The sequence below is a fragment of the Vigna umbellata genome, chromosome 9 (assembly GCF_029865625.1).
Source record: "Vigna umbellata cultivar VRB3 chromosome 9, Vumbellata_1.0, whole genome shotgun sequence".
NCBI lineage: Eukaryota > Viridiplantae > Streptophyta > Magnoliopsida > Fabales > Fabaceae > Vigna > Vigna umbellata.
Window position 1 is genome coordinate 14,563,584 of NC_142173.1, and position 13,611 is coordinate 14,577,194.

Below are 13,611 nucleotides of genomic sequence, written 5' to 3' on the forward strand. Positions count from 1 at the left end.
AAAATTTTAACTCAACAGCTGGAGACTCTGACCAAAACTCTTGCACAATTACCCAAAGAGTTGAAAACTACTGCACAGGTACAAACCCAGTTGTGCGAATTGTGCGGACACTAGTAGAAAAGTAACATTTTATAACGATACCTATTATGATGGATGAAAATAATCCGTTATAATAGGTTGATCGGGTGACAAAATTGTAATAAATTTAAGATATTATAACGTAGTTATAAAAATCAGTTGTAATAGGTAATGCGGTGGCAAACTTGTAAATAATTTCAAAACGTATTATAACGGAGTTATGAATATCAGTTATAATATATAATACGGTGGCAAACTTGTAAATAAGTTCTAAACCTATTATAACGTAGATATAGATTTTTGTTACAATTTCTCTAAGCATTTCACTTTTCAAAACCTAATGACTTATTCCTTCTTTCTCAACGCCACACTTTCTTCAGACTGAAACCCCAACTCGTAGGGGCACCGTCACCTTTCTCGATTGTAATGAGCCACATCTTCATTCAACATTTCTCTCTCGCGAGAAACACTCTCATTTCGACAAATTTACTCATTTCACCCTCGCGAGCAGCTGAAGCTTCTCACTCTCTCGAGAGTTCTTAAGCCGTAAGTCTCCATTTCTCTTCAGAAATATGCATTTTCGCTTCACTCATCATCCAACCACATCTACTGCTAGGGTTTCTCACATACCTTCATCTTTTTCGCCTTTACCTTCGATTCCACCGATTGAAACATCATTTTCTACATTTCCACCGATTATAATCACATTCTACCGATTATAATCCCTTTCCACCGATTAAACGTTGATTTGAAGGATGTTGTTGCGGCACAGGTTATCGCGGCGAGGGCAGCGGACCTAGAGACGGACGTGGCGAGGCTACAGCACGATTTGATATCAGAGATGACTGCGTCGGAGGAGGCGAGGGCGGATGCTTCTGAATTGAGGAAGGATTTAGGGGAGAAGGAGTCGTTGGTTGAGTCTCTAGAGAAGGAGCTGACAGCTTTGAAGAAGGTGAAGGCAGAGGGTGCGGTTAGGGTTAGGGATTTGGAGAGAAAGATTGGAGTTCTGGAAACCAAGGAAATTGAGGAAAGGAACAAGAGGATTAGGTTTGAGGAGGAGATGAGAGATAGGGTTGATGAAAAGGAGAAGGAGATCAATGGTTTCAAACAGAAGTTGGTGGAATTGGAGAAGGTTACTGCTGAGAAAAAAATCTAAGTTGGAAGAATTGGTTAAGCAAAAATTGAAGTTGGAGGAGGCACTTAGAGAATCTGAGGAGAAAGTAGCGGCTTTGGAATCAAGTATTCTTCAATTGCGTGAGGAAGCAAAGGAAGTTGAAATGGTGATTTTATTGCTGAATGAGAAGGCGGTTGAGACTGTTGAGAATATTGATAGAGGTGTAAACGACATACATGGTGAAGGGAAAGGATTGAAGTTGCAGTGGCCGGTGGTGGCAGCAGGGTAACAACTCTGATTGAAATGAGTCATCTGACCTTTTGAGAGAGCAAGTGTTAAATGTATTACCATTTACTTTTTATTTGGTGTGGCAGGCATGTGCAATATATAACAATTGGTCGCCCATGTTATCAGGTTAGTTAGAGTCTTTTAAACTGGAAATGTCTTGTATATTTGTTTAAAAAATTAATGGTGAGAATATTGCTCCTGTAGCTCTGATGTATGTGCTTGTACCTATGCCTTGCTTATTCTTTGGAGGTGGATCCACTCAATTTCTAATGAGCCGTGATGGTGGGGGATAGGTATATGTTGCCATTTAGAGCTCAGAAAAGCTGTCTGATTTATGTAGAAACAATTTCCATGCGATTGGCTTTTGGGTTACTGGTAGTTGTATGCAATGCAATTGGTGCTACTCTTGTTTATATAACCTTTTGTGTAGAAGGTTCCTTTTCTTTTCCTTTAACAAGGATATTCAAATAATATTTGTAATTGTTTTACGTTTGTTTGATTTGAACTCTACTTTCATGCTACATGGAGTTCAGTTGTTCAGGTTGTCTGTCGGCATGATTAGTGGTATAATTGCTTATTTTTTTTTTATATACATATTTTATTTGTTTCATTGCTACATGGTAGGAATGCTCATGTAACTTTTAATCTTGCTGTTGTTACAGGAGCTTGGGCAAGACAAAGCTTACATAATGAAACGTTGTTTTCCCTTATCTTTTTATCCTTTGTATTGGTATGAATCCCTCTTTCCCTCTCTTTGTTTCAGTTTCATATGAACTTTTTACGCCCACAATTTTATATTTCACTAGGAACTTTATGTATTTTATATTATAAAATGATAATTCTGAAGGTAAATATGGCTTGATCGTGAAAGTGTGCAATACTGCCACCCCTGGTGTTTCCTTGAAATCAGAAGACTAAATTATTAATATTGTGGCTTTGAGATGCTTGAAAAGTTACCCTCGAGTTATTTCTACTGTCGTTCGAAAATAGAAGGAACGATAGAAAATAAATTCAAATATATATATTTCCTTATTTTGGTTTGAAGTTTTGTATAGAGTTTTAGTACCAATTTCGGTGAAGGATTGTTTTTTTCATGATTCTAATGGTTTTATTCCTATTAAATATTTTCTTGATATTTTCTACTACTGCAAGATTTAACATATATAATTCAGCATTTCCCTATTTCAGTTCTTATTTTCCTTTTTGGCTACTATGACTTATTTTTGTGAATTTCTCATTTTAACTAGTTTGATATTCATTTATTTCTTTTTGTATGAAGTTTCAGATAGTTGAAGACTTGCTCATTTACACCAACGTCATTCTCAAACCAAAGAGCAGATTCTCAAACCAAAGAGCAGAGATCCACTGATTTTCGAGTGTAAAAACTTGGCTACAATTTAGTAGTGTAGGTATATTGATATATAATATTTGGATGTAATATATAGTTTTATGTATACGAAATGTATTAAATATTATTAAACACTTTAATATTTGAAATAAATTTTATTTGGTTAGTTTAATTGAATTTACTCATTTGAATTTATATTGATTATAAATTGATTCGATTGATTATAAATTTGTTCAGGAAAATGATGGGAAATTGATTGGATGTTAAATGTAATAATGATTTTTTTTTTTAAAAAAAGCATATATTATAACGTACTAAACAATGTACGTTATAATAGGTTAGTTATCAAAATCAACATATTATAATTGGTAAAAATATCTACGTTATAATAAACCACATATTATAACGTACAAACACATCTACATTATAATACGCTAATAAAAGTTTGTCATAATAAATTGTGCATATTATGACTGATTTTAGAAACTACGTTATAATATCTTCAAGCTATTATAACGTAAATTTTTACTACGTTATAAAATGCGCAGACCTATTATATCGCCCAGAACTATATCCCCAGTAACTACGTTATAATAGCTCATTTTTGTACGTTATAAAATGTGATTTTTCCACTAGTGGGAGGTGACCATATCAATGGTCAATGTGCCTTTCCAGTTGAAGCTGTAGAGGACGTTAATTTCATGGCCAATCAATTTCCATACCGTCAAGGGAATTACAATCAAGGGTGGAAACCACACCCAAGCATTGGTCAAGGACAAAGTGGGCAAGCTAGTCAATATAATAAGCAGCAGCAGCAACCCACCTTTTGGCAACAGTTATCTATGCTTAATGAAAGATCAACAAGGTTGGAAGAAACTCTTCAGCAATTCATACAGAAAACTGAATCTTCTCAAAAGAGCACTGAAGCTGCTATAAAGAACTTGGAGATTCAAATGGGTCAGATTACCAAGCAATTGGAAGAAAGGCCAAATAGAAATTTTGGGGCTAATACTGAGGTTAACCCCAGAGAAGAGTGCAAGGTGGTAAAGAGTGTTGATGATGAGAAAGTTGAGTTAGATACAGAAGAGAGAAGAGAAATAGAGAGCAAAAGTACTTTTCCTTTTCCAATCCATCAAGGGAAACAACTGGCCTTCACAGAATTATTCAGAATGGTGGATAATGAAGCACCTTGGGAACAGATATTACAGCAAATCATAGTTTACACAAAATCTGATGAAAACATCTCTACAAAGAAAAGACGTAGAGATGATGAAGCAAAGGAGTGTATAACTGTTAAAAAAGAGTCATTCCCTCCTAAAGCAACAGATCCAGGCAGTTTTTCTATCCCTTGTACCATAGGGAAGAAAAAGGTGAAGAAAGCTCTCCTTGATTTAGGTTCAAGTGTTAACTTGGTACCTTACTCTTTACTGGAGCAAATCGGCAATGTTAAAGTGAAACCTGTAAAGGTTAATCTAGTAATGGCCGATGGATCTTCAAAGGAGCCATGTGGGATTGCAAAGGACATTATAGTTTGTGTTGGCAAACTTCAGTTCTTGGCAGACTTTGTGGTGATGAAGATGGAGACAGAAAAGATACCTATCATACTTGGAAGACCGTTTATGAAAACGGCCAAAGCTATCATTGATGTAAATGAAGGTATAGTAGTGCTCCAGGACAGAGAGGAGAGAGTGGTGGTAGACGTCTTCAAAGATGAGACGCAAGCATAGGAGGAAGAAGCTAGTTATAAAGCTGCATTTCAAGATGCACCCATGACTAGCCGTAAAGATGAAAATCTCAAGGTTGCAGGTAACCATTGTTTGTTGTTTCAGGTATTCAAGGAAGAAAATATTGGAAGAGGAGGAGAAATTCCTCGTGACTGGGAGAAAAGAAGACTCCAACTTGGCACACCTGTAAGAATCAAGAACAAGTTGTGGGTTGTTGATGGACAAATTTATGAACACCAAAATATGATGTCACAAACTTGTTTTTCAATCGGCAAGTATGACCGAATCGTTCAAGTAATAAACTTGGTAAGACCAAGTATCGTTCTTCCCAAAGGACTCACGGCCTAGTTTAGTTATGTGGTTTCTTGATTAGCTAAGACTTAAAGACGAAATATTTGGATTTTATATGCAAAAGACGAAAATTAAATATGTATGCATGAAGTTTTGATCAATGGCAAAAAGCAAAAGATAAACACTTTCAATGAAATTTATGTATGAATATGTTGTTGGGGGTCAATTTCATCTTATCCACTCTCATATATTTTAGGAATTCAACATTCAAATCATCATTGTTAATGCCACTCTCTAAAGTACCTTTCAAGAAGGCTTCTCCCTAATCACGAGTTCATACAATTCCTAGCATTCCTAATGATCAGTTCATAAGTGCAGGAGCTTAACGACAACCAATATCATATTGGGAGAAATTCCCCGGATCTAGACTTTCCCGTACGCGCCCGTATCGACAAAACCAATAATCATGCATCGAATGAGTTAAACAACGCAAGCATTAAGCAAAGAGGAAAAACCCTAACTAATGATGAAAGAAAGCATAAGTCTTAATTAAAAGATGTTAAAAACAGATTCCATATATGAGAGCTTCAAAAGATTACATTGATTCCCCAACAAACATACAGAGTTTAGTTCACCATATTCATGGTGAACCTAGATGAATTACAATGAAAGAATGAAAGATAAAACCCTAAAAAGGTGAAGAGGAAGCCTCAGCATCCAAGATCCTCCTTCAAAGGGGTGGAAGAGAGAGTGTTTACTTCGTTCCAGCCAAAGATACAAACCCTAGGACGTGCAAGTCCTTAAATAGGGCATAAAAATAACATAAAACAAGTCCAAGCCCATAAAAACAAAAGAAAACCGGTCCAAGCCCACTTAGAATGGCGCTCAACGGTATTTTACCGCTGAGCGGTACTAGCGCATGATCCATTTTGCCCCCCAGCTACTGTTTTGCCCCTCAGCGATGATTTCGGCACCCGAAAAGTGCCGCTCAGCGGTATTTTTCCGCTCAGCGCCACTCGGTCAGACTTTTTCTGCGTTCTGGTTGGTTTTTCAGCATTCTGGTTGACTGGTTGACTTTTCTGGTTGACTGGTTGACTTTTCTGGTTTCTGGTTGACTTTTCAGCACTCCAATCATTCGGTATTTCAATTCTTCTTTCAAATCATTCAATTAGCCTACAAAATCAAGGGAATCTTGCACAAAACCATTAAATGCACTTTCAACTCTCTTATTCTCAAAACTAAAGCAAAAATATGAGTTCAAGCTAGTTTCTAAGTCTTAAAGGTTGCTTTTGGTATCAAATTTAAGCATAAAAATAATGGTTTTTCAACCGTTATCAGTTGTGAAGGGCTTTAAAGAGAAGGAGATGATAGAGATAGAGTCTCCATATTCTAGAAGGACCAAAACAGTTCACAGGAAACAGCTGAGGAGTTGGTGGAATGACAACATCAACTATAAAGAAGATGGAACTTAAACTTTATTGGGTCAAGCTAATGATGTTAAAAGAGCGCTTGCTGGGAGGCAACCCAGTGGATTTAAAAACTTTTGATTTGGCTGTGTAATTTTTAATTTGTGGACTCTATTTTTGTAACTATTTTGTTGGAGATAGCATCTACTGAAGGATGGATGCTAGGTGGTTAAGTATCTACTGAAGGATACTATGTTTGTAACACCTACTGATGGGTGTTGGTAAGAAAATTTTGCACCTATTGATGGGTGTTGGTGGATTTTGGGTCAGGCTCGTGACGTTAAACAAGCGCTACCTGGGAGGCAACCCAGTTGATTGAATATTTTTGTTTGTTTATTTTAGTTAGGGTTTGCATAAGCATTTTAAACATTGAATTACAGGGAACCAGTGAGGGGCATGTATGGGAGGCACGTAGGTTAAGAAAAGAAGGAAAAGAGCACATCACGAAAGTGCCGCTGAGCGGTACTCTCGCAGATGGGCTTTAGTTCCCCTTAGCGGGACCCGAGCCCATTAGGGTATTTTTAAACCCTAAGCTGCGTATTCTTTCACACTTTCAGGTTTTTCTCTGCACAAACACTCCCACATACCTTCTCCAAGGTTTTCCACATCTTTTCACTCTTCCCTCTTAAGAAAATTTCTCTTCCACTCACTTTTTCACTAGTGTGCCATCAAAGTTTGGGGTTGGAAGAGAGCGTTCTAGCTTGGAAGCATTCTCATTGCATGTAGTATCTCCACCCAAGTAAGTAAAATGCATTTTGTTCATTCTAGGGTTCTTGAATTTGAATGTGATTGTCAAAGCATGAATATTTAGGGGTTTTGATTTCTATGCATGATTTGATGATATATTTGATGTTTGAACCGATTAAACTGCATGATTATGAACTAGAAAACTGAAAATTGCATTTGGGTGGAGTTAGGACAGCTTCAAAACAAGATTTTCAAAAATCTGCAGAGTTACCGCTGAGGGGTAAACTGCCGCTGAGCGGCACTCTGTCAGATTTGGTTTTTCTGATTTTTTGTGATCTGGAATGTGGCACTGGTGGCGCTGAGGGGAACTTCTAGCCCTCAGCGGTGGTTTAGCTTCGAAAGGAATGGTGTTCTATGTTTTACTAATGATTAACATCATGTTCTATGGTTTTGTATTTGTGTTTGACTGGGGAAAGCTAGCCACCTATCCTGCACCTGCCAACATAGCTGTGGTAAAGGAATTTTACACCAATGCAAAGAAGATTGGTGATTATCCAGCTGAGAATTATTTGGGCTATGTTAGAGGCCATGCTATCAGGTATGATCCTGATTCTATCAATAACTTCCTGGACACTGTGTGGGCTGGTGAGCAATGCCAGTTTGCTCTTTGCATGGAGGAAGGTGCTGATTATGAGGATGTGGAGAGAGTACTGTGTATACCTGGAGGACACTTCCAAAGGAATCGATCTGGCTCAGTGGTTAACATTAGGAGGACGGATTTGACTCCTCTTGCAAAGTATTGGATGGCGTTTTCTCATGCCAACATTCAGCCATGTTCACATGTGTCAGATATTACTCTCAGTAGGGCACTATTCATCTACTGTGCTATCAGAAACTTGAATGTTAATATTGGGCAGGTGATAGCTGATGAGATTAGTGTGTGCGCCAATACCTCAAACAACAAAGCACCACTAGGACATCCCTCTTTGATCACTCACCTTTGCAAGATAGCTGGGGTGGACACTTCTGCTCCACCATTTGAGAGGCCAAGAAAATCTATTAATGAGGCTTATTACAGACAGTATTGTGGAGGTGAGGAAACAGCTCAGCCAGTTCCGCCACGTCGTGCTCGTAGAGAGAGAGGGCCAGCACAAAGCCAGACATCTGCTGAGACACATGAAGCAGAACCATTCCAGATGAGGGACATGTATATGTCTCTTATAGGTGCTCAGTTGCAGTCCATTCATAGAGGGCAGGTGGCCACTGCTGAGATGATTGTGGGGATGTATGATACACCTCCAGCCCACAGGTGGACTATGGATGAATTCCATAATGTGGTAGCTTGGCCAGAGGAACCAGTGCATGGAGGAGGAGCTGGAGCAGCTGAAGCTTCAGTTAGAGAGATGGAAGAAGATGAAGCTGATGATGATGATGCATTTGAAGATGATGAAGATGAGGAAGAAGAGGAAGATACAGAGGACAGCTCAGACTGATGAGGAGCTGAGATAGCATTTACTGATAAATGCTATCATATGATTATGCTTTTGTGGTTTAAGTTTTCTGAACTTATTTGTTTTTGTTTTTAGATTAGGGTTTGATGTACTCTATTGAACACCTGGTTTGTTATGATGGTTTGCTATTAACTGTGATTGTGTGATAAGTAATGCTGAATGATGCTTATTGATTGATTGATGTTGAGATGATGTGCACATTAAAATGCTTATACAGGTGATTCACAAGCTTTGTGAACAAATGCAGGATATCATGATTGTGATTGTGAGATTAAGCAGGATGTGTATGTCAAATGTGGATGAGCTTATATGTGAGGTTTTGAGCTCCAGAGTTGTTATTGTTAAATGCTATTACTTTGAAAGCATGAATGACTTTGCCCAGGTTTTCTATGATTGAATCAATTCCTTGTTTTGCATCATATGATCAAGGCCGTTTGTTGGAACTCTTTTTATTGGCCAAATTCATAAAGTTAGCCCACTAAAAGAGAACACTTTGTGTTCTGTCCTTTGAACCCTTAGCCTTGAACATAAATTGAAAAACCCTTGATTGAAAATCTTTACCTTGAGTTAAGTAGAAGATCTTGTGTAGTATTGTTAAATGTTCAAGTTTGGGGTTGTTGGGAAAACATGAAAAAGGAAAAGCATTGAGCTAAGAGCCAAAAAGGAAGTATAGGCAAAGAAAAAGAAAAGAAAAGAAAAAGAAGTAAAGCTCAATGCAAATGCAAAGGCAAGTTGGGAAAAATAAGAATAATTGTGTGTTATGATTCTCTTAACTCAAGGATTTTGTGATCCAGAAAAACCAATTTTCTTGTTAGCCCAGCCACATTATAAGCCATTGAAAAGTCCTTGTAATGATGCATGCTTGTAAATGTTTTTGATTGCGGTAAAATGAAAGGCAAAGTTAATTCATGTGACATTGTGATAGTAGAGTGAATGAGTGATTACCTTTTATACACTTGTGTGTTGAGTGAAACACTTTACCTAGTGAGGAAATATTCCATTAGCACATGAACATCCATGCTTAATTGATTGGTCATTCATGAAAAAGAGCATTTGTTGGGTATTAACTGACTTTGTGAAACACTAAAGCATGTGCACATCTTGATTGTACTCTTGGTCATAAGTTTGATTTAAGTTTTTACTTATCTTGAAAAAGAGGATTTTTGAATGAGTGAACCATCATATGAATTGGTTGAAGATTGAGTTACATCTTGTTTGCTTGAGGACAAGCAAAGTTCTAAGCTTGGGGTTGTGATAACAGTTGAAAAACTGTTATTTTCATGCTTAAAATTGACACAAAAAGCAACCTTTATACTTAGAAACTATCTTGAAATCATGTTTTTCTTCATATTTTCATAAATAAGAGAGCTGGACAGGTTTATGCTTGATTTCAGTGTTTTTGTGCAGGTTTTAAGGTGAATTTAGTGAAAGAAGTGAAGAAGGAGAGAGATGAAATCAGAAAAGACATCAAAAGTGCAAAAGGAGAAGTCGAAGTCACCGCTCAGCGGCAGTTTACCGCTGAGCCGCACTCAGGAAGTCACGGGAGGTCCGCTGAGGGGCAAAATGGCCGCTGAGGGGAAGAAACGACTCACGCACTTACCGCTGAGCGGTACTTTACCGCTGAGCGGCACTTTTATGGGCTTGGACCTAATTTTCTGTAATTTACGAATAATATATAAGCTTTAGGGTTTCCTAGGGTTAGGTATCTTTGGCTGGAACGAAGCAAACACTCTCTCTTCCACCCCTTTGAAGGAGGATCTTGGATGCTCAGGCTTCCTCTTCACCTTTCTAGGGTTTTATCTTTCATTCTTTCATTGTTATTCATCTAGGTTCACCATGAATATGGTGAACTAAACTCTGTATGTTTGTTGGGGAATCAATGTAATCTTTTGAAGCTCTCATATATGGAATTTATTTTTACATCTTTTATTTAAGACCTATGCTTTCTTTCATCATTAGTTAGGGTTTTTCCTCTTTGCTTAATGCTTGCGTTGTTTAACTCATTCGATACATGATTATTGGTTTTGTCGATACGGGCACGTACGGGGAAGTCTAGATCCGGGGAATTTCTCCCAATATTATATTAGTTGTCGTTAAGCTCCTGCACTTATGAACTAATTATTAGGAATGCTAGGAATTGTATGAACTCGTAATTAGGGAGAAGCCTTCTTGAAAGGTACTTTAGAGAGTGGCATTAACAATGATGATTTGAATGTTGAATTCCTAAAATATATGAGAGTGGATAAGATGAAATTGACCCCCAACAACATATTCATGCATATATTTCATTGAAAGTGTTTATCTTTTGCTTTTGCCATTGATCAAAACTTCATGCATACATATTTAATTTTCGTCTTTTGCATATAAAAATCCAAATATTTTGTCTTTAAGTCTTAGCTAATTAATAAACCACACAACTAAACTAGGCCGTGAGTCCTTTGGGAAGAACGATACTTGGTTTTACCAAGTTTATTACTTGAACGATTCGGTCATACTTGCCGATTGAAAAACAAGTTTGTGACATCATATTTTGGTGTTCATAAATTTGTCCATCAGAAACCTTAACCAATTACTGTACACGTCCTTTTTCTTCAGCCATCTGTTTGTTTCTGAGTACCGTTAGTGAGAGAATAACCCTTCAGCTTTTAATCCTGCAACTTGAAACCAGACATTATTTTCAATCTGAACATTTACTCCTTTTACTCGAGAATAAAGGACACCATCTATGTTTCTCATATTGTTGTAGAAGACCATTACTAAGTCAGGGTACCAATCACCCTTCATTTGGACAAGTGCAGAGAGACCTTGAGTTTCAATCCATTCCTGGAAATGAAATCCCTTTTTTTCAAATAAGTCGAGGTTCAGATATTTGTGAGGAACAATATGTTTAAACTTTGTCCACCTAATAAACTCTAGACAAGTCTCCTCATCATTGATCCACCCAGAGAGATCAACATTTCTTGCAGCCACAACAGCTTTTCCTTTGTCTCTTGAAGGATGCGATGGAGAAGCCATTTGAATTTGGATACCAGATAATTTTACTCAGTATTAAGGTTAAGTATCTTAAGTCACTCGTGCAATATAGAAACAACGTCATGCGTTCAACGTCAAATAACATAACAACCAACGTTAACAATAACTGGTGGCATTGTTGAAAATAAATTCATTCAATCCACGTCGAGTGGTATCAATACTTGACGTGGATCTCTTCGTTTCAAATATTACGTCAAATCTCTTAGCGTGTGTTTACTTGCGGTGATTTGCAAAGATAGAAAAGCGAGGATTTGCGAGATTTCACTGTTTCAACCATCTCGCTATTTTGGGACGATTTACGCTGATTTTGGCTTAAAATACTTATATGCCCTATACACTTACAGTTAATTCCAAGACCATATTACAACATTAACATTTTATTCGATTCATAAGATTAATAATCGATTCCTCCACATCTCTTTGCATAACATAAAAAAGCCATGCACTATGCTTTCACGCGTAAAAATTACTGTCATTGTCCATGTGATTTTCCAGTTTGCGCTGATTTCTATGCATTTCTGGCTTTTGCATCCCATTGCACTATAAGTAGCTGGCGAAATTATCTGCTTGACACAACCATTCACTGGAAAGGAGAGATTCTTGGCAAAAGAGGTTTGAATTTGAAAACCAAGATCGGACCATCAACAACATTAATAATATAGCTATGTATTAACTGATGCGTGTGTTTACATAAAGACGCGATGTTTGAGCAGTTTACAGCTTTCCAGAGTGAGAACCATGTCTGTGTGCTGAAGTATTGTGTTAAGAATGAGCAACTGTGGAGTTGAGGTAATATTTCTTTCAATTTTAATTAATATTTCTGGAGTTGAGGTAGTATTGTGTTGAGAGAGAGTGAGCAGCTTTCCGGAGTGAGAACCGTACATTATATCGTGTAATTATGCTTAATATCTTGTATGAACGTCCAATCTCAACCGAATTCGACGTTCAAACATCATTCGGTGAAAAAGTAAAAAAATACATTGAAGATCTATGAGGCTTGGACGTTAAAGTGAAAGCTTAAAGGAAAAAAGAAAAAATAATAAAAAATGGAGCGAACTTTGGCTTTTGGATGAAGATTAAAACGTCATATACTATCCGAATTTGACGTAACATTTTGGTCACACAATTAATGGTCCCAACCACTCTAATTCCCTTCACGTCGTTAATCAAGTATACCCATTGAAAACCTATCCTACATAAAGGCATGGGGGAAAAATAGAGGAAAATGTTAACACTTATGAATTTCAAGTATACCCTTTGAAAACCTATCCTACATAACTTCAGTAATCAAATTCATGTTAACTTTTTTCGTGTGTTTTCCTGTTTTCCTTTTACTAAGCGAAGACATTTGTTTGTTAACCATGAAGGCAAAGGGGGAAAACACAGAAAAAGTTAACAGTTATGAATTTCAAGTAGACCCTCTGAAAACCTATCCTACATTACTTCCGCAACCAAATTCACGTGAACTTTTTCCTTTGGTTTTCCTTTAATTCCTCTTCTAAATGAATTCATTTCTTTGTTATCCATGAAGGCATGGCAGAAAACCAGAGGAAAATGTTAACAGTTATGAATTTCAAAAACATTCTCCATTGTTTTGCTTGTTTTTTTTATTTTTTACTTTCTGGTTTTGGTTATAATGTCTTCCATCATCTTTGGTCTTCATTGTAGATGTTGTGTTTTGTAATAGGGGATTTCTTTTTGAAATCCCCTAAGATATAGGACGTCGGTTATCTTACAAAATGACGTCAATCTCCAGGCCTTTGCATCGTATGCACTCAATATGCAACGTCAAATGTATAAATTTTAATTTTCTTGGAGTTGTTTGCACCATAGGAAATCAAATAGCTCTGAAATCTAATGGTAGAAGACAACTCCAAGACAATTTAAAAAACGATTCATACATTGTTGAATGATGAAGTTGAACATCTTCTTTATATAATTATTTTAGATCATAAAATTGTTTCAGCATTAAACATATTGTGAACCATATTTCTTTTTCCTAAGCGCTTCCCTTTCAATAAGATAACTTAATCATTTTTGTACTATAAAGAGCATTTTGTTGACTTGAATT

At 37.0% G+C, this 13,611-nt stretch overlaps 1 pseudogene across 1 annotated transcript; it reads left to right on the top strand.

The window, feature by feature from the left end:
* Positions 1 to 766: 766 nt before the first annotated feature.
* Positions 767 to 2,065, top strand: LOC148192658 (uncharacterized; annotated as a pseudogene). Its single transcript, XR_015782284.1, has 3 exons — positions 767 to 1,477; positions 1,567 to 1,606; positions 1,685 to 2,065. The product of XR_015782284.1 is annotated as an uncharacterized LOC148192658 (transcript).
* The last annotated feature ends 11,546 nt before the right edge of the window (positions 2,066 to 13,611 follow it).